The sequence below is a fragment of the Hylaeus anthracinus genome, unplaced genomic scaffold (assembly GCF_026225885.1).
Source record: "Hylaeus anthracinus isolate JK02 unplaced genomic scaffold, UHH_iyHylAnth1.0_haploid 11989, whole genome shotgun sequence".
Classification (NCBI taxonomy): domain Eukaryota; kingdom Metazoa; phylum Arthropoda; class Insecta; order Hymenoptera; family Colletidae; genus Hylaeus; species Hylaeus anthracinus.
This window is the reverse complement of record NW_026534337.1, coordinates 16,556,696-16,583,636: the sequence shown is the minus strand read 5'-3', so window position 1 is coordinate 16,583,636 and position 26,941 is coordinate 16,556,696. Positions and strand designations below refer to the sequence as shown.

Sequence of the window (26,941 nt, the reverse complement as noted above, 5' to 3'; positions counted from 1 at the left end):
CTCTTGACCCGATCCTCTCTATTGGCACGATGGGATGTTTGCGTTGCATCGCTTGTAACTCTTATGAATCGCGAAATCGGAAAGACTAGGCTTGGATCCGTGAAATAACGATAAATGGACCAGTTTTTGGTTTCTTAAGTGAGTCACTTTTGTCGTTTCGAACTATCGATCTTTTTTTTTTTATGCTTAAAGTACCGTGTATATATGCGAAAAGGATGTGCCGTTAATTAGTGATCGATATCGACAGTGTAATAGCAGTTATGAGCTCTAGAAGTAGAGGCGCGCATCAAAATCGGTGGGCCAATTTTCAATCCATCGACTTGAATCTCTTTGTATCCAGCAATCATATGTTTTTCTAGTGATACATGTTGGATTTTTTTCTTATATTAATATTTGTATTTCTCGCGCAACTTTAAATACGACAATTTTAGACTGAATTTGTACGTTTTACTTTGGAATGATGGCATTTTATCGAAAATGTATTTTTAAAAACGGTTACCGGGTCCGATATCTCTCGATTTTACAATATTTCTCCAATATTACTTTGCAATATTAGTCTACTGAATCTCCCTGTCCTCGTCGGTCTAATTACTAAATTACACGTAGATGTTCGTTTTCTATATTCCTAGGCGACAGTTCGAGACTTCTATTTGTATAATTTCAACCGAATTCGTTCGCAGGACCGACTGGAAAGAAAAATGGGGGAACGTCGTGTTCGTTTAGGCGGGAAGTCAAAAACGTCCGAGGAGGACAAATTGAAATTGGATCGTTTTACATCTCTGGGGGTGCGTAGCGCAAGGGTAGATTTGTAGCGGCGTCCAAGGGATGACCGAAAGGTATTCGAGAACTGATATGCGGCATGCTTGACTCGTAGCAGACAGTGAATGATGAGTGCCCGACCGATCCACTCTTCGTTCGCCGCGCAGAGAACAACCAACGGCTCCAATGAAACTCTTGTCCATTCATTACGCCTGCCTATATTGTGACATTTCACGGTGACGTGCGCTATTAGGCATTCCAACGAAATGGATTCTCCTCATTTTTTACAGCCCCTTGTAAAGCGATTTCGGTGTAAGTATCACAGATTCAATTTGACTCTGACACTCCACGTAATAGCGTCCATCGATCTAGGCGTTATCGAATAACTTCGACAGCGTCAAAGAAATAGTAGGAACAGAACCGCAGAAGACTGAATAAAATCGAACATAACTGAATGGAAATTAATAGAAATGGATAATACTAAATATAACGGAATAGAACTAAGTAAAACTGAATAGAACTGAGTACGACTGAAGAGAACGGAAAAGAAGCCGGATACAACTGTGAACAACTGTGTAGAATTGAACAAAACTGAATACAACTGAACAGAGCTCGGCAAAACTTAGCAAAACTGAACGCAATTAAATATTTAATGAAAATAGTATTCCAATCCATGAAGTCTAAAATTATTTTGACCTAATAAGATCGAATTGTCCGTAAAAGCAGGAATTAAAAAGGGATTAGTGTACTTAACCAGCCCCATTTTCTCTCGATTCGATTTCGGCCGACTTCTTTCCTTACCAGAAGCTAAAATTGAAATTCACAGATCGCCATTTTCATTCCCTGTTTAAGACTCCGAAGATCGTGACCTAGGAACTAAACGCAATTACGGCAATAGAATTCTTAAGATCTTCTGGGAATATAGAGTGTCTCTAGATAACTATTTCAAATGAAATAAGTAAATTATGCGTTACACTGTGCATATCATTGTTTTTTATTATCTAAATCTACTCGATCGTCGAACTACTAAAATACATGTTTTATGCCATAAAGGTACATACTGGGTGTTTATTACTGTAGGAGTCTAAACGAAAAATAAAGCACGGGGATTCGAAGCCACGATCCTCGGATCCACAGTCGACCGCTTTACATACGCGACGTTTCGTGTTCTTATTTGACTCCTTATTGTTGGGTATGGGAAGCGCGGATACTACATTACACGTGAACAAAAATTCTGTACACCGTTGAAACTTGAGTTTCCATTGTTCCGAAAAGTGATTTAAAGAGAACAGGATGAATCATGGCCTGGCGAGCGAAGAAACGTAAATAACTGCTATCAAAGACAGCTATGTAAAACAGCCGAACGTATTCGATGTATCGAATACAAATGGCAAAGAGGCATCGAATCAATTGTAGATAACCGATAGAAATACGCGATGCGGCTGGTTGAGTTGTAGCGGACAGTGAGTGATTGGTAGCGGACGATCCTGAAAGTTCGTTTGGAAAGCGGGCCACAGGGTAACCGACTGCTGAAATTTTCGTTTATTCGTCGAACACATCTCCACAATGATATATATCTATACACAGAGTGTTCTCTTAATCCCTCTAACAAGCTTTCTTGCGCTCTAAAAAACAAACCTCTTTGTACGAAAAATTCAAATGTATGTAAAATGAATTCCACGAAGAAAATAGTTTACGACACTTGATACAAGAACATCCTGTGCACGTACATCGCGTATACACTAAACAGTTTAACAATTTACCATATTACGTAACCGCGGCCGATTCTTCCCAGCCAATTTCGTTCATTTTTTTCGCTCGGTTCAAGCTGCTCTTCAACGTATTTGCACGAGAAATTACAGTCGAATATTGTAGCGATATGTTCGAATTCGAATCGAATCGGGTATTAATGAAAATTCCGCGAGCGATAAAAGCCCACCGACCATTAGTCAATTTTTTCGAATATTTCTTGCCGCGAATGGGAGAGAAGAATTTAACGTGTAAAATAAATGCCTGCTTGTAAACTCTGTAGGCTCGTTCCATACCGAATCGATCATTTATGACACTCGGTGTCAGAGATTCTGATATAATTGAAATATAGCGCCGCGAGTATGGGACCGGCCTTTACCACGACACGTCAAACATTTTTCTTGCGGAGACGTTAGTTAAACTAAAGAATAGGTTCATTTTTCACATACCTTCGTTGTAATTGTATGTTTCTATTGCAATTGTATACTTTCATTGCGATTACATATTTATATCGGATTTGCGTGTTTACATTGCATTCGTATTTTGAAACTGAGTATACCAAGTTTTAAAATATAAAGATTCCGATCGTTGTCGAATTGGCCCGAGCGCGATAGGCGCGTCGCGTAGAGTGGGATCAAAATCATCGATGCAAACGGTACGAAAAACTCGAGCGCAGAAGACGGAAATTAAATAAGGAATACGTACGACGATAGCGAGGGCACGTAAGGTGGGAACCATCGCAGCCGTCGACGTGAAAAGATTTACAAATACCCGGGGTCTCGCTGTAAGTATCAAATTTTCATTGGAAGGAAATTCTGCAGAAATTTAGGAAGAGATTCCGAAGGAATTTCTACTATTATTACGGTGAGAGAGAAAATGGTTCGTCGTTTCCGAGCGTGCCGTTCGAGTGTGAACTACAAGAGGAGTATTAGGCGATGGTTACTAGAAGAACGGACGATAAAAGTCGTACGAGCGAATCTAATTTGGCGGGGGTGTTGGTACGGGAGCGCGAAAATTGAGAGTTCCTTGCGATATGTATACGCGGCAACGGGAGCCTCCCACGGAATTATATATGCCTCAATTTCGAATCTGCGTGAAACAGTTCGCAAAATTACTGCCGTATATACGGAAAAACGAACCATATCGAGAAGCAATAAACCAAATAAAATTCAACCGCGCCCCTTCTATGCATTTTCAAGCGTAATACGTGTAACGTAGAAAGATTCTCTTATTTGATTTATCATCTATTGTATTTTATTTTAGTTGTTTGAAATAATTTTCCTTACCTCGAATTTCATGAAACACGTGAAATAATTTTGATACTTTCGTACATATTTTACGTTCCTCCGAGATATACTTTAAACCATCGTTCTCTGATGTTGTACAAGCATCATTGTTTAATGTACAGTGTTTGCCCAAGGTACACAAGCGGCTCACAGACGAACCAGGGAAATCCAGGAAAACTACACCGCATTTCTGCGGAAATTCCACAGTCTTACGAATGCATATTCGATTATACGAACGATTTATTCTGTTGCACGGAACACGAGAAGTGTAAACGAAGAGTCTCGCGACGTTCGTTACCGATTCCAGGAACGGGAAACCAACTTTCGCAACTGGGTAATCAATTTGTTAAGTAAACCTTCCGGCGATCAAAAGAAATATCTAGAACGAACGCGGTAAAATCGGTGCACAAATCCCGAAATAACATATCGCTAAACTCAAAAAGGAAAGGAAGTTTTTAATAAGATTTAACAATCATTGATAGAGAATTTCTGTTTGGTATTCTGTGCAGAAGATTTTGAAACCGGTTGAGTGTTTCAGAGGAAAAAGACTCTTGGACGCCCACTAGAAATTCGGCGTCGGTTCAGTTAATTAAAAGCTCGATCTCTGAAGTGCCGTCTCGCGAAAAAGGCAAAAAATCGTAGCAAAGGTGACAAGCTTTGAAACCACACTGAAAGCCCGGGCGCTTTTCACGTAATGACACTAGAATGTTTACGTGCTCGTAAGTTGAGTGTCTTAAAAGTGAAAGTAACATCCGTTTACCGTTGGGATGAGATTCGACGTACACCTGATTATTATATTCGTTAATTCGAATTCGAAAAACATCCAAATATACATTCGTGAATGTATATTCACTGAGATGACTACAGCGAGTGTACGACTAATTCTAATTTAATTAAAGGAATAAACACAGTCGTGAAATCAATTATTTTGACAATGTTGATTAAACTAAGAGAATTAAATTCTCGACGCAAGAATCGGAATTCAATCGTGATCGATCTATATATAATTGTTAATAAATTTGTCGGTATCCGAAGATATTGACATCCATATTGGAAATGCCAAAAATAAAAGAGTTGTGATATCACTGCGGTTACGCTGTGTATCTACTGTTCCGGATTGGAATTCGATATCCGCGGTTTTTGAAAGTAGTACAAGTAAAACCTTTACGCCTATATTCTCTTAAAAAAAAAAAGGAAGTAGAAATAAAATAGAAAACAATTGTATTTTGCATGATTCAAAATACGAAATACTTATCAAATTCTTATTTACCTTCGGTGGTTTCGAAGAGGGAAAGCTATTAAGAGTACTCGTAGAGTAAATGGTTGACCTGTACTACTAATTTTGTAATATGGGACTCGTACTACCACAACTAATTTTAAAATAATTTTAAAATATTAAAATATGATTGAATCAATTATTAGATTCTATTTCTAATACAATTTACAAAATACTTATCTATCTTCAACTTATTTGAGAAGGAAATAATGTTAATTTGTATCATGAAATATTGACCTGTACTACTAGCACAGTCAACTAAATTTAACCGGACCCACGCGAATCTTCCACGCGAATTATTCCACGCGAAATAACATAGTACCATATTTCTTTCGAAATTGGTGAATTCTGACGTTTGTTTCTCCCGTAAAAGTCTCCGACACAGACGTTTTAAATTCGACGCATGGACCAATCGAAATCAGACCATACGCGTCGCATTGTTAATCTATACGGCGCGGGAGTTCTGACGACAGGCCGATACACCTGCTCCCCGTTCGGCTAATAGCGACGACAATTATACAACGATCCATATTTAACAGGTTATACCCCGTGTATGTATACAGGGAGGACAGAAACGGAGGGCGCGCGTCGCCGATGCGCAATTCCCTGACCAAAATCCACGGGCAAAACAACATATCAAACGTCCATTCCACAGCTGAAAAATTTTCGGCGTAGCTGGTGCACACATTCCGCGCGTGCAGTCCTCGAATGTCCGCGGGTCAGTTTTGCGGCCGACGAGATCCGATTGATTCGTCCGATTAACGTTCTGAATATCGTCGCCACGGTGGCCGCGGATGACCATTTGGCGAGACTTCACGGTGGTTTGATCTCTCCCTATCCCTCCCTTCCGCCACCTCGTTTTGGAAACGACCGCGGGCTCGTACGTGTGTGTACTAGCGATGGGGACTGATGGGATTAGGCATCGACGATACTCAAGCAATTCGATACAGAAGTGCTTTACAAGGATCAAGGTATCTAGATCTGGGATAGTCGGTATTAATTACTAACACTTTTTCTAATCAATTGAATTTTAACGTAAACCCCGTAATTTCTACTGGTCGTTATAACTATTTCATTTATCTGTAGTAGATAATCATCATCGACGACGACATAAATAACAATTTATTTTATATGGAGGTTGGTTGGAAGTTAATTAACTTCTATGCTATCGTAACTATTTTACTTATCGTTGGTAGATAACCACGTGGATAATATGAATTCAAATTTATTTAATACGAAGCGTGGTTGGGAGTTAATTAAATTCTATGCGACAATTACTAATCGAGTCTTACATATAAATATTCTAAATAAATATCTATCGATGTAAACCTATACGAAAAAATAAAATCAACTCAACACCCAACGTACGATCCTTCATCTACGATTCTGACACTTTCAGAAAAAGGAATCGATATTTTTCCCCGTACATTCTAAATTATTTAAACAAAAGAATATCGAACCACGTTAAATAGAAACTCCAACATGGGTCACAAAAGACCCATTTATCCGTATTCCCCCGTCCAAGGTATGATAAGGAGAAATAAATTAATCATGCCAATTTATAAATTGGCAGATGGTATCGATAGCGTTGATTCGCCTTCATTGTTCGGTATATTCCCATTAGTACACACGGTAGCCCAACGCCAGTGGCCCAAATCGGTAAACCAGGTTGAATCGGGCAGTCGTAGCACGGCCGATGCTCGCCGCACGGTAACGAGGTATCACGTGGACATTGAAAAAAAAATTACGTAAATTAGTGCGAATTGCGAGCCGGTTGGCCGCACGGTCGCCGAGAGGAGTGGCGTTTGCTGTTCTGAGAGGAACGAGGACCCGTGGCCTAGGCAGTACGAGGTTTGCACGGCTCGCAGGGCGCGGGGGCGGATTGCCACTGGGACTGTGTGTGATTGATGAGGCAGTGATAGCGACGGGTCTGCACTCGACACCTCGCTACTGCCACCGAACAATGCATATTCATCGGACGTATAAATAATGCCTGTTTAATACATAAATATACATTAACGCACCGACCCCTCTCCCCGTATCATACTTGCCATCCCCTAACTCCCTTGGTCTGGCCAGCCCTTCTGCGTCTACTCCCTTCGCTCCTTTGCCGCGTCACTTGGCATACAACCCCCAGAATTTTACGTAAAATAACGGCTGTTCTCGAAGGGGGCGAAGATAAATGGTGGACGAAATTTTTGAGAATTGTTCATTTCGAGGGTAGTAGAGTATTCTAGAGTTGTCTATCTAGGGTTGTCTAGATCGTAATGAAGAAGGTAAAGTATTTTGTGAGATGCGGATAGTATGTTTGAATTGTTTCGTAAAAATAGGAGCTTCGTGCATGTTTTAATTCTCGAGGAACAGGACGTTAATGTTTCATCTCTACAGGGTGCATTGACGAACATATGCATATACGTTATATTCCGAATGCTACATAATTTCCCACGTATCACGGAATAAAAATTTCAAGCACGTAATTGTCAGCCTGGCAACGTGGTTGATCGACGATTTAGAAGTAAATCTCTCGTTTTTTCCAAATTGAGAATTACTTCCGCGCTTTTAATCTAAAGTTTCGACACATTACGATACTCAGGCTATTGATTTCCCATAGGAAAGCGGCAACGGCGCTGCTGTTTCCAACGACGGAAAGAAAATTTGTCTCATCGTAAATTTAAATGAGCCATACCGCGTAGTTTAAATTCCGATACGCGATCGAACGCATTCAATTTTTTCTTTTTTTTTTTTTTGTCGCCTCTTATCACGGTAGATTAAGTACCCATTTATCATGAGATCTGATGAATGACTCGTGCACGCGTGAACATAATATTATACGACGTATATAATAGCGCCGACAGGAATATCAATGGGGTTTTTACGGGGTATTCGCTAACCAGGTGTTTCTAACAGAGACGAGCGAAATTGTCACGTACATGAAAATTCTAAAAACTAGCTTGTTCCTAAAAATTGTACGTAAAAAAGGAGAGTGAAATGCTAACAGTGTTCAAATAGCGTTAAAATAAAATACAAGTGTTCTGTAAATAGTTTGTAAGGGAAATAAGTGAGAGGTAGGGAATCATGAACAAGCGTAGTTTGAGAAACTCTGCTCTGACCTATTTGTACAGATTTAGACAGAAATTTGCATCTTCGAAACGCAACGCGATAATTTCCCAAGCTTTTAAATACCGCCTGCTTAAATTGAAACTTTATCCGATAACTTTTCCTTAAACTTCAGCAGTTAATGCTCCCAACTGGTTAAAAAGCGTTGCTTATCGATTTTATGTTGCGCGGAAGCTTCCGGAACTTTCTGAACTTCTGAAACACTGAACTAGTCAACACTTTGTCAACCAAATTATGAACAGAAAGCATCTATGATTTTAAAGTTTCTTACTCCCGGCTCCCAATTAACAATAACCTATCTTCGATGGTAATCCTGTTTTGTCGAAACTAATCGGCAATATTCGACGAGAAAAATTGTACGGCGCTACGGAACTTACGTTATCACGAAGAATCTTCAAAAGTCATCTTGACGGAGACCAATAAACCGCGACGAAAAAGTTTTATTGCACGCGCGGACTTCATCGCGAGGGATCAGAAGAATCCTCCTCCCTCCGTGGTCGTGGGGAGGTTAGCGAAGGGGTCGAATTACGCCTCACCCCGTGAAACGGATAATGAAAACAAACGAACGATAACTGGCTGGCCGTAATTGAATGAATACGTATAAGGCAAATATACGGGAGCCCGAAAGTTTCCCAAGGAAAGTCATTATTCCCGACTCGGCGCGCCAGAAAGCACCGAGAAACTTTTACACCTCGATATCCTCGCGATACGTCAAATCACTCGAACTATCCTGAAACAACGTTTTAATAATGGAACTCGTTCCGCGGAGTGTGATATCGCGAAAACTCTCGATAACCACGGCGAGAGGGACTCCCAAAAATTATGTAGCGAATGTAGGGCGAACTAAGAAGTGCGTAACAATTAAGCGAAGCCGAGGAACCCCGGCGATGAGAAGAAATCAAGACGGATACGGTTTCTCGTTAACGCCGGGCTTCGCGCGCCTTTCCTTCAATTAAATTCGCGGCCGAAAGAACAATAATTGCCCGACGTTTTGCTCCTTCCACTCCCGCTACCTCTCGCCATCTTCGATTCTTTTCGTCCTGCGCCCTCTTCTCTCGGCGTCCCTCTGTTTCTCAGCATTTTCCGCGGGAAACTTTCGTGGCACTTCTAATTAGACTTATCCCATTGGCGGGACTAGCCGCGCGGAGACGAAACTTTCTATAAATGGGAATCCGTGCTAATGGCGCGATTGGTTGTAGCGAGCACTTCGGCGATCAAAATTAATGCGGTCGAGGAAACGTCGGGCGCGAACTTTTTCCCGTCCCTGTTCCATTTCGAGCCGCGGAATTATCCCGACGGTAAACGAGGAAGATTCGAGTACGATACGTCGCGGAAAGAATGCTTCGCTATGGGGCTGCATGTGCCGTACACGTGCAAACATTTTCGTTAGAGGTTACGCCGCTCTAGGAGATCGAAAACATCGATTTTATCTCTTAAAGGAGGTTCCTACTTCGACGTCGTGAAAAATGGAGAGTGAGAAAAGTAAAACTGACGATGTTTTTGTTTGGAGACATTTGAGGTTCTAAGAGGAATAATTTCTTGATCTGACGGAAGTTTAAATCGGATGATTTCCTTTTCATTAAATGGTTTGATTATTGAAGTTGAATGTGAAGTTGAATTATATTATATGAATATAATTAGATTTGTGTCGTTTTTCCCATAAAGCTAATTGAACTTTTGGTAACATATTTGGTAATTTGGTAATTAAAAATTTCAAAGTTACATCTTTTCAAATGTTCCTGCAGTGGTTCAAGTAGTAAGTGAGTTTGAAGTCACTCTCACACCGAAGTACGTCTGATTAACGTTCACTTAAATTGTCATTTGCTCAACGATCGTTGATCTCCAATCGCAGTTTTCGTTTGATCAATTGATCAATTGGAAATATAAGAGGGAATGCACTCTAGAGATCTTTTAAGTGATAGTCAGTGTTTTCTGGACCGTGCTAGGAAGTGGCAGTGCTTGCATTCTCTGGGAAAACACCCTTTCGACTTGTACACTAATTTTGCTTCTTAAATGTGCACTTTTCTGTGAGTTAAAACAGTACCACGAGATCTACGGAGAAGTTTAACGAACTACAATAGTGAATCCTTGGACGAGATAAGTACCTACTATTTCTTCTGAAAATATATAATTTACTGCTAGCCTTATTTAATATTTTACTAATTTATTATAATTCAATAAACGAACTTGATACAATTTTTACTGATCAATTTAAAAACAGAATGTTATTCTTGTGGTACATCATGTAAATTTATAAATTGAAGACAGTTAAACGATTGTTAAACGAACATATACTTCTCGAAATCCATGTGATTGTTTACTCGTGTTTATTATAAGAAACTACAGGAGTCCGTACGTTTTAAACGTATACCTATAAAAACCACCTGTAACTTCGAATTTTTTGTTGTACCACGACGCATATTAAATTAAAAGGTTACCAAACCAGAGGGTTCAATTCACAATGTGTTTAAATCCAATCAACGAATTAATCTGCTTTTCTACGTGTATCAAAAATATACACGTAGCCTCGAACTGAATCCGTAAAATGCATCGCAAACGAGAAGATGCAGTTTGAAATGGTCACATAACATGAAAACCAATTCCACATACCATCGACACATGACATATGTATATATACGGTAAATTCGAAATTCTCAACGCATTCTGTCGCACACCATAGATATCAAAAGACCTCATGAATACTTTCTGGGTAGCTTTTCAGAATTGTAAAAACATTCGAAATCGTACAGCAATAATAAGGTTCTCATTGCGTTCAATTTCTGTATTGAAGGTTCTAATGTGATTCCTGTTTTTTTTTTCTTAAATTAATTATCTCAACTCTCATTAACTCTTATTAATACAAACTGTTGAAGACGTAAAATTCTCTAACTTCAAATGTAATTATCTCGATGGAGAATACAACGCTCTTTTAATTATATTGATAAAAAGTACGATATTCCACTCCAAAAGCAAACATCTCAAGTGAAACATGTGACTTCAATCAGCTTGATGGAAAATATTGCACTCAACTTCAAAATGAAACAGTTTACAGAAAGACATGGCATTTAATTTGAAATTCGATCAGCTGGAGAAATTATTTCTCTTATCTTCAAATATCTCCCTGTTTCGTGACATTCTTTGAACACGATGGCTTGGCGTTTCGCGATTGAAATTCGGTAGCGTTATTTGCCTACGAATATCCGTGTGGCCTCTTGTTCAACGCGCAAGTATATCTATGTCGAAGGCCGCAGGCCGTTACCGCCGACGGTGCAACTGCCCCGGGGCTTTCGGGAGCATCGAGCGCACTTTTCTGCATCGAAATTCATAGGTGGGACGAGTGGATCAGCGGAAAAGCGCATATGCGAACCTGCTTTTCAGAATCGGCCGTGACTAGATAGTCGAGCTAACCAATTGACCTTCGCCGGAACCTCATTCTCGATTCTAGCAATTGCGATAACGATGATCCGTCAAAGAAACTTGTAAAACAACAATATCGTGTCGTGCCATGAATAATTCCCATTTTCCTTCTTTAAATACATTTTCGTTGAATATACTTCACAATTGTCTCGTACCTGCTACAATTATATAAAATTAAATTAGATAACGTCTCTTAAGGTAAACTGTTCGAATTTAAAATTGAATCGTAGTTGAATGTAATTGTCTACATTGAAATAGTTTTTAAATAATTTTACTGGCATCCGGAAGTAAAATTCTGACAATTATAATTCGTAATCTTCGTTGTATAATAAATGAAACGTGACTTATTGAATTTTCTTTTCCTATATGAATTGAATTTCGACGTATGCGCCAGTGACGAACAACTACGTACGAATAAATAGACCTTTTTAGGGCAACGTCGCCATTCGCAAGGAAAACAGCGGACTCCATTTTCCACGGAATCCCTTCTACAGCTCGAGATACATCCACCCACACTAAGACGCGCACACCGTTTCGTTTCACCTCCATCATAGACTTCTACGTTTTACCAAGTTTTCAGCTGTAAAGACTGAAAATTCTTCTAACGAGTATCAGCGCTGCAAGAAAGGCACGGCTTTTAAGCTTTGCACTTGATCTGGAAGAATTCCTTGGAAGAGCAAGAAATTGCCCAGTTCTCGCTTAAATGCCCTCGTTACATTGTACTTTCCGAGAAAATTTTGAAATTACTCGAAACAGGGGAGGAGAAGGGAATGAAACTATGTCGTGTCCAAGGATTTAATCTACGCGAAAGTTCCGTGATTTTTAGACTTATTGAATTAGTAAATTTAATGATTACAAATAATTTAGTCATTTGTACTTCCATAAACCTGTATTTTCCATAAATAAAATTCAACGAGTGTCTTGCCATGAAGATATAAAATTTGAAAATTAAGAAAATGCAAAAACACACACACAAAAAAAGAGAGGAAGTAGTAACCGTAGTTATCATTCCTTAGGTCAAAGTGTTTCAGAAATTATATACCAAAGAGTTCCAAAAATTAAAGATAAAACAAGATTGGCATATTTTCTTTAATGATATGCGCATCCCTCTTGCCTGTAAATTAGGAGCACGACTTTAAAAATTAACACAAAAACAAACTTAAAACGAGTATCTGAAAGAGATGTATATTTTAATATACCAAATATCGATCGGCAGAATTCGTTAACGATCCATCGGACAATTAGATTTCCTATATCGGGGCGTGATACTAATTGCGAGAGCTGAAAAGGGGAGTGCAAACAACCTAACACGTGTAAAGCGTCAGTTCGCGACGAAGACAAAGCATGGCACGGAAATGCTGTGCAGAATTACGAGAAGATCGCGTGCTAAACGATTTTCCTCCTGACCTTTCCCTTCTCCGCCACTCCTTTCGTTCTTTCCATCTTCTATGATCGCATCGTGCCGCAGGAAAAACGAGAGGGCCGCGCAGAAACGCCGCGAATAGCGATGATACGATTGGTAATGTGAATTACATTCCGGGCGTTTTGCCAAAAATCGCGTGCACGAGCGTAATCGCGATTCCGACCGGTGGAAAATTAATTTTATTACGCGGATTCGCTAAACCCGTGAAAATATTGCTATCTTTACGCGAGACGTTCATCCCGAACTTTCCAGCGTTTCCTTCTTCCAATTAGTTTGCTTCATTCGCTCGGTAAGTGAGTCTTTAAATCCAAACTCAAAGAAAAGTGAAGTTTGAAAAATGAAATAAAAGTCCTCAGTAACGAGCTAGACGTAATTTTATTAGCTGTTGGAGCAATCTAGAGATATACTTTTATTTGACGTCATTTTATTTTAATACATTCTTATTCTCCAATGTTTTAGGAGAGAAATGTTAACCTTCTTTAGAAGGTCCTACAGAGAATATTCCTTCTCTTAAAGGTTACAGCAATCATCCTGTAAATACTATTTTACTATTTTTCGTGACATAATAAATCAACCAAGCCTGAAAGATGCTGTTCATCAGAAATCAAACAACCTGAAGCTCAATTATCTGGAATCGAAGTTTATATAAATCGAATTATTATTGCAAAACAACACCCATTTACGCTAATTCATATCCTCAATTTTCATACAACTCGTATACAGCGAAATCCATTATTCAATTTGTTATTATTTCCCCAAAATGAAGTATCACAATGTATTTCTCCTTTAATCTCACATCTCGTTTATAAACGAGAGGGGTGGGGGGGGGGGGGCGTGATACACGAAGCGAGTATAAATCAATTTTATGCCTTCCAACGGTGATGCATGACACGTAAAATTCTTTAAAAACAATAGAACGATGCCATATCGTTCGCTCTCATCGACAGTTAGTTTTTTGTTGGGAGTACCGGGCGGTTGTAAAAGGGAACGTCTTCGTCACGTTTTACGTAGCGATGCGAAATTTTCGCCAAGCAAGCGTTTTTCTTCCATCAACGGATGGAACGTTACTTCCTTTAAGCAGATCACGAGTTCAATAAACAGAAAATCATTCCATGTATCACCAACAACATTTTTCAAATAGCGCGTAGAAGTCTTCTAGGCAAACTTCTGATTCCTTCCACAAAAAGTTTACAAGATAACGTATCTAATACGTATCTATTATACATCCTTGCTACCTTTATCAAGCCTTCGTAGATTTATTATTTGATCACAGAATACATACGGAAGATATACAGAAGCTAAAGCTGCGTCCAAGCAACCATATACGCGTCTCGATCCTTCGCGTCTTTCCCGCGATAGCCAACGTTATTGATGAACATGAGTTGCCTCGGAACGCGAAACAAATGGTAATTGAGAAAGCGTAATTAAAGCGATCGCCCTGGACTTCTAATGGAGAGGAAAGAAGGAAATAAGGGACAAGGCAAAACTTCCCTGTCACTGATAGTCTAGGGGCGGCGTCGTCTTCCTCTTCCCTTTTTCCTCCCTTACCCGTGATGCATTGCATTCTGCAGCAGCGGTGCGCGAGCGTATAATGCACGGCGGGTCTTCGAAGCCGAAAAAGGAAATAAACAAGCCCCTTAACTGAAATCAGGAATGTGAAGTAGATGGTAGTTTAAAGCGATTCCCTGCCTGGCTTTTTCGCCAGCCCTTTTTTTTTTTCTTCCTATCCCTGTCCAATGCTCGCATTCTGCTCGTTCTTTCCAACGCTTTCGCCCCTAGCTACAACTGTACCTTCCCTATACGCCGGACGTACATATGCTTTCACGTTCACGGCGATCCCGGGACTAGTTTCGCGGGCCTTTACGCGCCGAACTCCTGGAGCTCGTATTGGATATTTGCATACCCTTCGCGGTCAAAGAACTATGTGCCACAGAAACGTGAGGCGCACGCAAATGAAACTTTGAATCGTCTATTCTTCCCACGCTGTGTTTTCTTGAAATTTACACGCTACCGAGAAACTGTTCCTATCCAATTTTTATTTCCTTTAGCCTCCTTTATATCGGTATACAATTTTGACGCGTTTATGATTATTTAACTTGGAGAAAATTGAGCTTCGAAATAAGGAATCGTCTATGCTTCCCACGCTGTGTTTTCTTGAAATTTACAACCTAGCTAGGAACTCCTTGAATACAAGTTTTATTTATATTTAGTTTATGATTATTTTATTTGGAATAATTTCATCTTCGAAATGCCGCAAACAATAAATCTATTGAATCGTGTAACATATTTAGTTTGCAGAATCTTGAGATTTCAGAATTCTTGACACAGAGAAGCGAAATAAATCAGTACATCAGGCCTCCTATTCCTGGAAAGCGTACTCTTATGAATTGAAAAGTAAAATTCCTTGATTTTATTGTACATCGTTTGTATATAACAGAAGAAAATGTTAAAATTTACTCTTTGACGATTAATCATGAGGGCAAGTGAAAATATGGAAAAATGTATGAGAATGTCCATAAATGTATAAACATATAAAATATGAAGAGGTCATATCATTAGTATATCATTAGGCATACATTCATTTAAATCTCAATTCTTTATTCGGATCTCTAAAAATATGAATTCGCGTGAACGTCCAGTCCATTCGCGAGTGAAACCGCCACTGGTCTAAATAAATAAACAGTTACTAAATTATGGTTCTCGCTTTTTTCCCCCAAGCCTGAATTTTTCCGTCTCGGCCCGCAAACTCCGTAACGGTGAAACTTTAAATCGTACTCCGAAAGTAATTGTACCTATACGCCCACGCAATTAAAAAAAAAAAAGGAAGAAAAAAAAAAGGCAACAAAGAAGCTTTTACCGTGCAGCGAAAACCATAAAAGAAAAGGATTACACGGTGTAATTTCGCGCAGAGGGAAGAAACGGGTTCGTCGGTGTGCGGCAACAAAATACCGTCGCAAAAAGGAAATGTAGAAGCACTTGTCCAGATTTAGAACCTCAATTACGGCTATGGAGAAGAAGAATCAATGCAGAAACACCCAGTAATCCATCCGCTTCCGTGGAATGGGACAGTGACTTTTGCTAAAGTAGCATGACCGAGTAAATAGAGGAAAGAAAAATAAACGCAACGTCACCGCTGCCACCGAACTACGGAGTCTCGTGTTTGCCTTCAAAGGAAGCGAACAAAAAAAAAAATAAACAATCGAGCCTCGCGACATTCGCGCATCTCTGTTTCTAATGTTTTTTCTGTGAACGTGGAAAATTTTACGAGATTTGCGATTTCCTTAGACGGGAAGTACCGCATTTTACACCCCCATAGCCTTTCATTATATTCCCTCATCTACTACACCGTAACTCCCGATGTACAAAAATGAAACGAGTATCTCGTACTCCGATTCAATACGGAGTAATATCTGTCCCTCGATTTTCAAAGAATTGATAATCGATAACGTCACCCAAAAATAGGTGACAGGACTTACTTTTCATTAAGGAACTACAAAAATTAATCCCGATTGTGAGACGCTAATGAAATTAAATCTGAATAGGAGCAGGTTTAAGATGGTACAAAAAATGTTAAATTACCTAATCTTCAAGAGTCTCGAGAAACAATTTTACGCTTGTACAAATTTCCACGAGTTTAATCTTGGCAGTCAACTTATTAACGAAAATAAAGTATCGCATTCACCTTATCTAAGATCTCCTCGACCCCGAAGCTCCCCGGATTGACGACGTCACCTAGCCCTCCAACGGTGTCATGCTTATCCCGTCATTGGTTCCAGAAGCACCTTCAACACCTTTACACACTGCACGACGCCCGTCCGCGAGTACCGCACAAGAATCACGTGTCCGATCAACCGCGCCTCCCCAGCATGTCCAAGTCCGTAACACCCTCTAACGATGCTAAAAAAACAAAGCAAGGTCGCGTATACAGGAAACAATCAACGAAAAGCGACGAGAAACTCGACGCACGCTAGCGTCCGGCGCGCAGGATCCTTATCGTACGAGAAACGAAACGAGAAAAGCACCAATCACATTCGGAAGAGATAAGATCGTAGACACACGGGTGAGAGATTCAAGCCGATCGAGACTCTCGGGTCGATCCCCTGTCAGCATCGGAGGGTCGATCAGTCATGCTCCCCTTTTGGGCATCGCGATTAGGACTGTGGAGTTTGGCTATTCTAATTGATGTACGTTTAGGTCTGGTAGCGTTTCTCGAGATAGAACCGGAGCGAGCGATTTCGACGACTTTGATAACCGACGATAAGGTTGATCACGTGGCTTCGCGAAGGGTTCGTCGCGATTCGCGAGCGACAACGACAACACCGTTACACCTTCTCGGTGATCCGTCGAGAACTGCGTTCGCCACGACTCCCCACCCGAGGCTTTGGGGGCAGGACGCTCGGCGTCGGTGGCACGACGCGACGCGCGGCGTCGCTCCGCCTCCACGTGCGACTACCTGGCACCCCTCCGCGACGCGGAACTCGCGGCTTCGGCCTCTTCATCCTTCTCCGTTTCCGGTCGCTCCACTTCTCGTCGCTCTTCTCCTGTTCACTCAGCATCTGATCGCGCCACTTCACCGCCGCTACTCCCGAAGGAGAGTGCCCTTCTCCTGGAAGAAGGAGCACCCCTGTAATTCCAGTGGCCGTTGACCATCGGTTTACTCGTCGTAATGGACTTTAGTTATAATTAACGACCGATACGCCGAGCGATAAATAAGAAACGGGGAGGAGTCGGGGAAACGATGTCGATATGGAACGTAAAGGGTTCTCCGGGAAGGACTTTAGGATCAGGGGATCACCCGAGGCCTGTAACTCTTTCGGAATTGAACTATTTTCTTTTCTCGTACTAATGTAATTTAATTTTTAAGGTTAACTTGGACTAAAATTGGTATGGAAATAATAAAAAAAAAAAAAAAAAAAAAAACATCCTGATAGCGTAGTTTTCAAGGAAAACTGGTCTTTTTTCGTGTGCATAAATAAGGACATTCGACAAAAAATATAAACTACCTGGCGGTTTGTCTTAATGTACTTTAAGGTATATCACTCTGCAAAAATGATTAATAAACAGATGTATCGTATGGGTATAATAAACATAAATATGATATTTCTCTTTATTGCAAATTCCCTTAACCCATTCGTTAATTTAAATGCGAACATTGCACTTTCTACTTCTGGCAAGCGTGCAGCCCCTGACACATCCTATTACACGTTATATATTAACTGTGGAAATACGTTTCCATGTTCGCAAGATTCCTGAGAGGAGAAAAATGGAGCCTTGAATTAGAATGACAAATTGAACTCTGAACTTCGAGACTACTATATATAAAATTCCTTACATTACACATTTTCATCCTTTTCGAAGATTTAGAATGTCATCTATAAATAGAACTATCGTTTTCCACATGATCAAATTTCGACGAATTAAATGAGATTACAAACTTTCTACGATGCATTGTATTATTTTCGTACCAATTACATAAATGAGCACGTCAACGAAATTTTCAACATTTTATACGTGAACACTGAATGGTACCTAATACCGATACCGAACCGATTAACTTTAATCAATTACCTTAAACGAACTTTATTAAATTAATTTCAACTCAGTAGCAATCAAAGAGTATCGATTAGGTGACGAGAGGTATCAATTCGTTACGTTAAACCTCATTTCGATACAGATACACATACAAAACTGACGGTATCGATGGAATGGCAATCTACAGTTCCACTTCGTTAATGAAACTGATATAACGTCCGAAATGAGATGCAAATGGCCCAGGGTGTGGTTGAAATGCAGATACGAGCAGCAGAGTTTTTATTTACAACCCCTATAACGAGACCGACCAGCATAATGCGTTTTTTGAAATGGATCGGTCGTATTTCTCATCGCTGTCCTATGTATTTCTCTTGTCACTTTCTCTCTCTTTCTCTCTCGCTGCCGTTTTTAAGTCTCATTTATCACATCCGGTAGGGTAATATGTTGAAGACTCACAACAACTGTCACAGAGACTCAGATCCTGTCTGCCAAGAAGTCTTCAATTTTTCTGTAACCACTAATCTTCGCGTACATCTGCTATGCTGTATAATAGCAGATTATATGTATATAATCAGAAAGTGTTTCGTGAAAATAAGACGAAATATTTAAACCATAATCAACTCTATATAACAAAGGGGAGATCCATAATACAGAAAGATTTGTAAAAGTTATTGTACAGAAAAATAAACTTCGAAGAATTGCAAACCAGACTTAGAGTGTCACGAATGTTTGTCTGCGTTTATTTCCTTCGGTCGTGAATCCTTAATAAATATGGAGTGGAAAGTAATATCGACTGCCTGTCTCTACTTTCTTCCCATCTCGAATAATTTCAAAAATGGCTCGATGAATAATCTTTCTGAGATATAAAAGATCTATTAAAAAATAAAATCTTAAAACTACCTTTGGACGTAACTCATCAGATATAACTCTACACGTATGCATAAATAAACCTATCAGTTACCAAAACTCTGAGTCAACTACTAAGTCAGCTGCAAAAAAGATCATGTGAATTGCTAAGAAACTAGTAAAAAAAGAAAAAAGCCGGTGAAACGAGAAGGCTGTTACGCAAACATCAAGCAACAAACATAGCATGACGTCGAATCCCTGGACCTAGGTAATCGAATAAGAATCACGATAACAGGATGGAAACATTATTCGCGGCATCTAGGTTACGGTGAATTAGGTTTAAAGTGTTGTGTCTACATTTTAGACAGGATATTACGGCACGTCGATTTCTAGGTGGCGCGGGAGGGGGAATTGAGCGGTGGATAATATTTGAGTTGCCGAAGACCATCAGCCACTGATGTAGGGGAGACAAGGATGAAGGTTGTAGGTTAAGTAAGTGGTTAGGAAGACGGCGTTGCCAAGTAATGGAATAAAAACACTCGACCTCGGTGTCACCACCATTGATCTGGGAAGCATTATCTTTTACCTTCTCGTCGAGTGAGCAGACGCGTCAAAAATTTCGTTGAAAAACGCTTCTTTCTTGATACTTTCGCGAAAATAATAAATGTCCATCGCGAAAAACTCTATTAACGATGTCGCCGCTGATGGGTGACTTCCTCTTTACGTTACTTTACACCAGTCGATATTTAACGCCGAAGATTAAGCGCGTATCTATAGTATCTTGCACCTCGAACATTAATAGCTGTATTCATGTGGGACTGGAACTGGACTTTTCCCAATTTGAGAAAATTGATAAATATAAACGACCAACGACACTGTTATTAAACACTGGAATTAAAAATCTAGGTTAACGAAGTATTAAAACATCTCTCAAAGCCAAAAATAAAGAGTAAAGACACTAAATGGTGCCATTCTATTCCATGATTAAATATTGTAAATGTAGAATTGAATTTTTTTTTTTTTTTTTTTTTTTTTTTTTTTAAATTAAATGTTAAGAATGGATGCGATACAATGCGTGTTGTCAAACGAAAGGAGACGGATTATCATTAAAATAACGAGAACGAAATTACGGAACAGGGTAAAGTAGTATGTTCGGTTTCATTAATGGGCACAATGCCACACGCATACGTAGGTGACACGAGATAGTACGTGTTTCGCAGCCCTTTTATAGATTGGTGACTGCTTTCGATACCGTATACGCCGGACTGTAATTAGTCTGTAGGACTGGATCCAGCTTTCAATGGACCTTCAATGAGCGCTACTAATGACGGCCGGATGACGCATCCGGAATGCCTGTTTAAATGATAGTATGCTAATCCAATGGGAAGCATTTCGATCGTGCACATATCGCGAGACACATCTGATCTCACGTTTCAGTTAGCGCCACACTTTCTCGTTGTACCACGCAACAATGCGTCTACGTATCCATAGTACGTATGATACATACAACTACACGTAAGACAGTATACCACGGATGAAAACGGTCAAAGGGTTTAAACAATCGATTTAAAAATAATGATGGGTTTAATATCAAGAATGTCAGGATATTTGAGAACATTTAAAAACATTTGCACACTCGTAAACTTACATCTTACGTTGATGTAGTTATTTTATATAAATGGGAAATATAATTATAGAAATGTATTCGCAATTTTAGTGGTTACTTCTGTATTACGATATTTACAAAAATTTAGAAACGAAACGTACGAGTACGTACCCCAATTTCCTTGAAAAGCCTAAGTTTCTTTTAAACCGTTATTTACACCTTTTAATCGTTTTCATCTGCTGTATACCTAACGTAGAGTTACTATTAATTTCCAACTTCAAAGACTGAATGCTCTTCCACTAAATACATTGGAACTCTAGAACTATGCAAAGGTCCCAAGTTTCTAAATTTGGAAACTTTAGATAACCTGCCGCTCTCGGTGATAAATCTGCAGTTACATTTGAACACGCTGCGCAGTTCCTTCAATCGTATTTTTTCTATTAATATTCCAGGGCTTACAGTCGCTCGATAACTCAAGTGCAAACATTGAATGCTGTCACATGAAATGTATTAGAACCTAACAAACGTTCAAAATTTTACGTTACTATTTAAAGAAACGGGACATTGTTAACCTGACACTCTCAATATTATTTCTTCCAGTTAATACGTCGATTTAAAGAAATATCTTCTAAATATAAAATCTTGTATAATCATACATCCAAACAATTCTTCATAAACAATCACCATAGTCTTTACCATAAACCCTATCTTTGAATCGCCATAATAACGAGAAATAAGCAAACAAATTACCAAAGAGATCAAGAGATGAGCCTGTCGAGGCCCACAGTTCGGTCATTTTTCTTCCACTTGCGATAACCCGACATTCTTAAGGGTGAACGCGTTAGGCGTTTGATCCAATACCGGAATGGATTTACGCGCGCTTCGTGATACGGGAATTCCCATGCGATCCTCGGGGCCGCGGGAGGGCTGGAAAAGACACGGGAACGTAAACAGTGACTTAAATCACCGTACATGCCTCGGGGAAAGATCGAAACACGTTGTACGTCGACGGATACCTCTACGGCGAACGTGGCGGAATGATGAGGTGTCGCGCTAGAATAGAGAAGGAGGACTTTCCGGTCCGCTGTTCCATCCGATTCCGTAATCCATTCCGGATACCAACGGCATCCAGCTCGCTCGCTCCGCTTTTTTTCGTCGTCGTCGTCGCTCTCTCCACGGATCGCTCGGAGACAGGATACAGGACATCAGTCTTTTCTGTCTTCGCTCGGTTCGGGGGCTGCAAGATTCCACGAGCGGAATTCTGCCCTCGATTCGTCCTCCTGTTCAATACGTACGCCGCTATCGGGTTCGCTGCGTCCTGTTTCTCCATCCACGGGGCCCCCTTCGTGGAATCCACGAGCGAATTCAAATATTCCTTTGCGATAGGAGAGGACCGACGGAGGAACGAATCGGGGGGGGGGGGGCGAGTACGAGCAGGTGTAGGCGATCGGTAAAACGAAAATATGAAGCGGACAAAGGGGACGACGGAAGCGTAGCGCGTGCGATGGAAACGGAGACTAAAATTAGAATGAGGGAGGCGGGGTCCAGGGTGGCCACGGAAAAGCGGTAGAAAATCGAAAAGGTGGTTAAAGCGGAGGAGGGTGAAACGAGTGAGAGAGCCCTGGGACAGCTACTTGCGAGAGGTTGGGTGTACACCGACTCGCATTCCAAGCAGACTCGGTGAACCGGGTTCATTATTTTCTCGTTATAAGTTTCTACAACTCGGGGCTTGTTGTCGTAACGCTGTTAACGCGGACGCGTCGCGAATTGTTAAAGCGACGGCGAACGATCGGCGTCGCGTATATATTCGGCGGCTTCCTTAAACCCCGCGTCACGCGCTCCCCCTACCACCGAACTTCTTTTTATCCTGCTCAACCGCCTAACCCCTCTTTGCCTGACCCCTTTTTTTCGTTTATTAATAAACGAGCCTGTGTCACTTGGTATTCCCGTTTCTCCTGACGAACAGAGAGGAGGGACCCGGGGAGAAAAGACCGATGCTTTTCTACATTATTTCCTACAGAAGCTAACGATGGATTCGATAGTGATACTTGTGACTCGATAGAGTTGCGTTGAGACTCAACTTTCTCGTAGCTGCAAAGAATGGAATCATCTCCTTGTTTATAGAGGGTGTCCCGTAACTGGTAATTTTCAAACATTACGCGAGGCACTCTTGCTTTGTTTCTATCTCTCCTGATGAGAGGAGGGAAAGAGTGGGAGAGGAAAACCTAACAGCAACACGACGAAAGGCCAATCGTCTCATTGTTCCCCCATAACACCCAGAGGAATTCTTGAACAACTTCTCCTACCTACTGCCTCAAACTTCCACCCAAAAGCGACGAAACGCTTGCTGCTGAACTAAAACTGGAGCACATGCCAGAGCCGTCTTTTCCAATGGATCGTTCCTGACGATCTTGCTTTTAACGGTGACTTTAATTGCACTCTTTGATTCTGACACGCTCCTTAGCGCGTCGATCTCACTGGATCTTTATTCTATTTCTACCTCTTGGCGTTTGGGAACTTGTAGGGGACGTTGTCAATGGCACATAGCCACGAGATATTAAATTTGAATTGAGGTTGTTCCACAAGCTTGTGATACTCGCAAAACTTGGTGCGTAATTACTAATTGTTTTGTTTAAAAGAGAAGTTTTATGCGACTGACATTAATTGTAGAAATTCAATTTAAAATATGATCTATTTCAGTCGACCGAAAAGTTTCGAAGTTCTAGCGACTTTCATACTTCTACAATCCATAATTGCGAAATGAGATAAGCAGTATAACGAATTCTCCAAAACAATGTTTGTAAATGATATTTGATATCTTTTTGCTTTCCTTAATAGAAGATTAACATCTCAAGCTTATGCAAATTTCTAGAGCAACCGATGCTTTAAATTATTGGAAAAAGTGTCAAATTCCAAGCTGTAGTAATCTGCTGTTGCACTGGTGGCTACTTTCGGCCCAAATCCAAACCCGTAGACGTCGTGGAATAGAGTTACCCAATAGAGAAGGTTGTGAAGCAGCTTCATTTCTCCTACATTTTCCAGGTCCTCGTCAGAGCTCCAGTGAGTGTTCATCATTTTTTATAATAAAAATATATAAAAATGTGCATATGGTGTCTCAGTTATCATAGAGACTCCGAATAGTTCTATTGTGTTGAATATGAATCAAATATGAAACCCTATCTCATTAATCTACTTTACGTATGGAAAGATTAAGTAAAAGTGCAAATTCACTCACATATCGTAGTCTTCTGATTGCTTGCTTCGCGATTCTTTTCACAAAATCTCTCCATGAAATTTTCAACGCGTCCTCTCGCCGCCGCCGTCCGTCAACCAGAATAACCAACGAAAGAAGGCGACCAATCACAGCTCGAGTTCCCTGTATGGAACGCGGGAAAATTTATTTGTTGCATAGGAGAATCTAATGGATGCGCGGCAAAATTCAAATGACGGAATAATCTTTTCGTGCAAAATTCAAAGTAAAATGTTCATCTTTTAAAATAACTGTAAAGTAAAAATATTTGTAATACGTACACAGACCTCTAAAACAAGTGTACGTGTAATAAATAAAAAATGACAAGAGTGAATAAAGAAAAATGATGATGGTATACATGTAAAAATTAAAAAGTTATTCAAAGTAATATGCATTGGATAATTAATTTCTACTTTACTAGTTCACACTTCTGTAATTTCTATCGTTTCTCATATGACATGTAAAATGATAATTATAACTTATAAAGTATGCATAAATTGCAAAGTATGCAACAATTGTATTCTGTCAACCATCGTCAAGCTAATAATCCTGAATAATTGCAATAGGGAAAAGAGTTGTAAACAAATCGTTGGTGGAATGAAAATCATTAAAATAGTGGCCAGAACGAGGGAACACTAGACGGTTCGATTCAGGCGGCGCAAATGAGTGGAGCGATATTAAAATCTACGCGGGCAACAGATGGGCTCGGATAGCTTTATGGTGTTCGAGCCAATAACGAAAATCATTAAATTAACTTTAACCGCCGGTGCGCGGCGCACTGTTAACAGCGTACTAATTTTATTATTTAGCGTTTCGCATAAAAATCCCAGAATTTCCTCCGTTACTTTTCTCGTCGGTGCAATTCACAGTCCACGCGACGCGTTCGTCCGTTTCTGTACCTCTCGTTTCACTTTTAATTTTCCAACCGCGCCGCGACGTATGAGTTATTACGCGTCACTTTACAAACGGTATTCTTCCCCTCGCGCGATCGCACAGATAGAGGAAGATTAAATATCGGAAAGAAGGGTAGTGTATTTACCTCGTTTAGTCGATAATCCGAGATGACAAACGCTATTTTCTTCTCAAAACTGTGATTGATGCGAAGAGAATTCCGTTGACGCGCTGTACAGCGTTCGACGCCAGGAGCAGTGCTGCCAACCCAGCTCAGTAACGAATCTAAGTTTCTCGGGACCCTGAGGCGTGTTGTTTCGAGCGGCCATTACCTTTTTTGAAATGTTTCATGAAAAACAAATATTACTCATTGAAATAATATAGTCATCCTGCTGTGGTTGTTTGAAAAATATAGACACTCAAAATTAGAACACCAAACGTAGAGGTTAAAAATATTGTAAACGCAAACGACTATCCTACGACTGTCAATTGTGGAAAGTCATAAATACGTATCGAATAAAAAGATTTTACTTACACACGGTCTTGTGTGCAGAAAATTTCCAACGAAAGGGCCTGTGTGAAAATTAAACTAATTATCAAATCGTGAAGCAAAATACTATAAATCTATAAATCTAGAAAGCTATAAATCTTCTCACTGCTACATTTAATATCCTTGTAGATAGTTACTGTCGTTATTTACATTAAAAAATCAACATTATTGAAGAGAAAACTTGTCTATTATACTACCTCGCGAAACCACGAACTGTGCTATGAAAGATGGCGACACCAACACGAGGTTCTATGGCGCGAACCTTAGCACCACAAGTCATAGTTGTTCCGTCGGTAATCGATACGTTTAAATTTCTAATTTTTAATTTAACAAAAATTCCTTCACAAATTGCATAACAAGGATAAATAATGAGAAGAATAATAAACTGCAGTGAGACATCTTTCATATTCAGTAGATATATCATTGCGCAGAAATGACATTTTTGTTACCAATTGTTCGTAGTACACATTCCTGTAAAGCTTCTTTACCTTGGTGATCGATAAAATAGTTTGATAGTAAAACTTGTTTAGGTCGAAAAGATGGCAACACTAGTTTGTCATCGTGAAGCTGGCACGATCTGGTCTCTAGTCAGACTTAGTCAGTCTTATTCTTATCAAGTGGGTATACTCTTCGTTGTCAGCGACCAGTATCAGTCAATTCATTTCATACAAACGTAAGAGACAAATAATGTTTCCTATAGATTTATATTTAAATTTAGTTAAATCGATTAGAGAACTAAATTATACAAACATATATACGTAATTATTGACGAGAGTTATTTCATTGATTCTCCATCGAATATGTTCAATTCTTGTTGATATAATTCATTTTTAATTGCAATTCATTTGTGATATCTTGAAAAGATGATAACGTTATCTTAACTTGTTTGTCACTACTTCCCATCTTCAATAAAAATTCGTGCAGTTATTTATTTTATTTACAGTGACATAATTCGGTTATTTAAAATGCAATAGTCCTTGAACACTAAAAATACGAGATGAATATAATTCTATTTAGCATATGCATGAATTTATTTCCCTGGATTATATATATGTACTTCATTTAGTGAAAGTATTTTTATATTTCAACAGTTGTGAGAAGATAAATGTATATATGAATAAAGTTTTTGTATTTCTGACTGATGGTAATTTAACTTCTGCAGAACTCGATAGTGTACGTTCGAAGATTGTTTTAATTTATTAGACTCAAATTAGACAATAAATACTAAGTATTTATAAA

The 26,941-nt window shown here is 39.7% G+C and overlaps 2 protein-coding genes across 3 annotated transcripts in view; one reads left to right on the top strand and one right to left on the bottom strand.

The window, feature by feature from the left end:
* LOC128887559 (lachesin-like) overlaps positions 1-17,611 on the bottom strand; it is a 175,552-nt gene extending 157,941 nt beyond the window's left edge. Inside the window, exon 1 of the mRNA XM_054143579.1 lies at positions 16,710-17,611. The gene's annotated coding sequence lies outside the window, so the exon portion shown is untranslated. The remainder of the gene's footprint in view (positions 1-16,709) is intronic.
* The window catches only part of LOC128887565 (uncharacterized), a 191,656-nt gene that overhangs the window by 162,176 nt on the left and 2,539 nt on the right, over positions 1-26,941 (top strand). For both annotated transcript variants that reach the window (XR_008460061.1, XM_054143597.1), the window contains exon 2: positions 26,295-26,375. The gene's annotated coding sequence lies outside the window, so the exon portion shown is untranslated. The remainder of the gene's footprint in view (positions 1-26,294; positions 26,376-26,941) is intronic.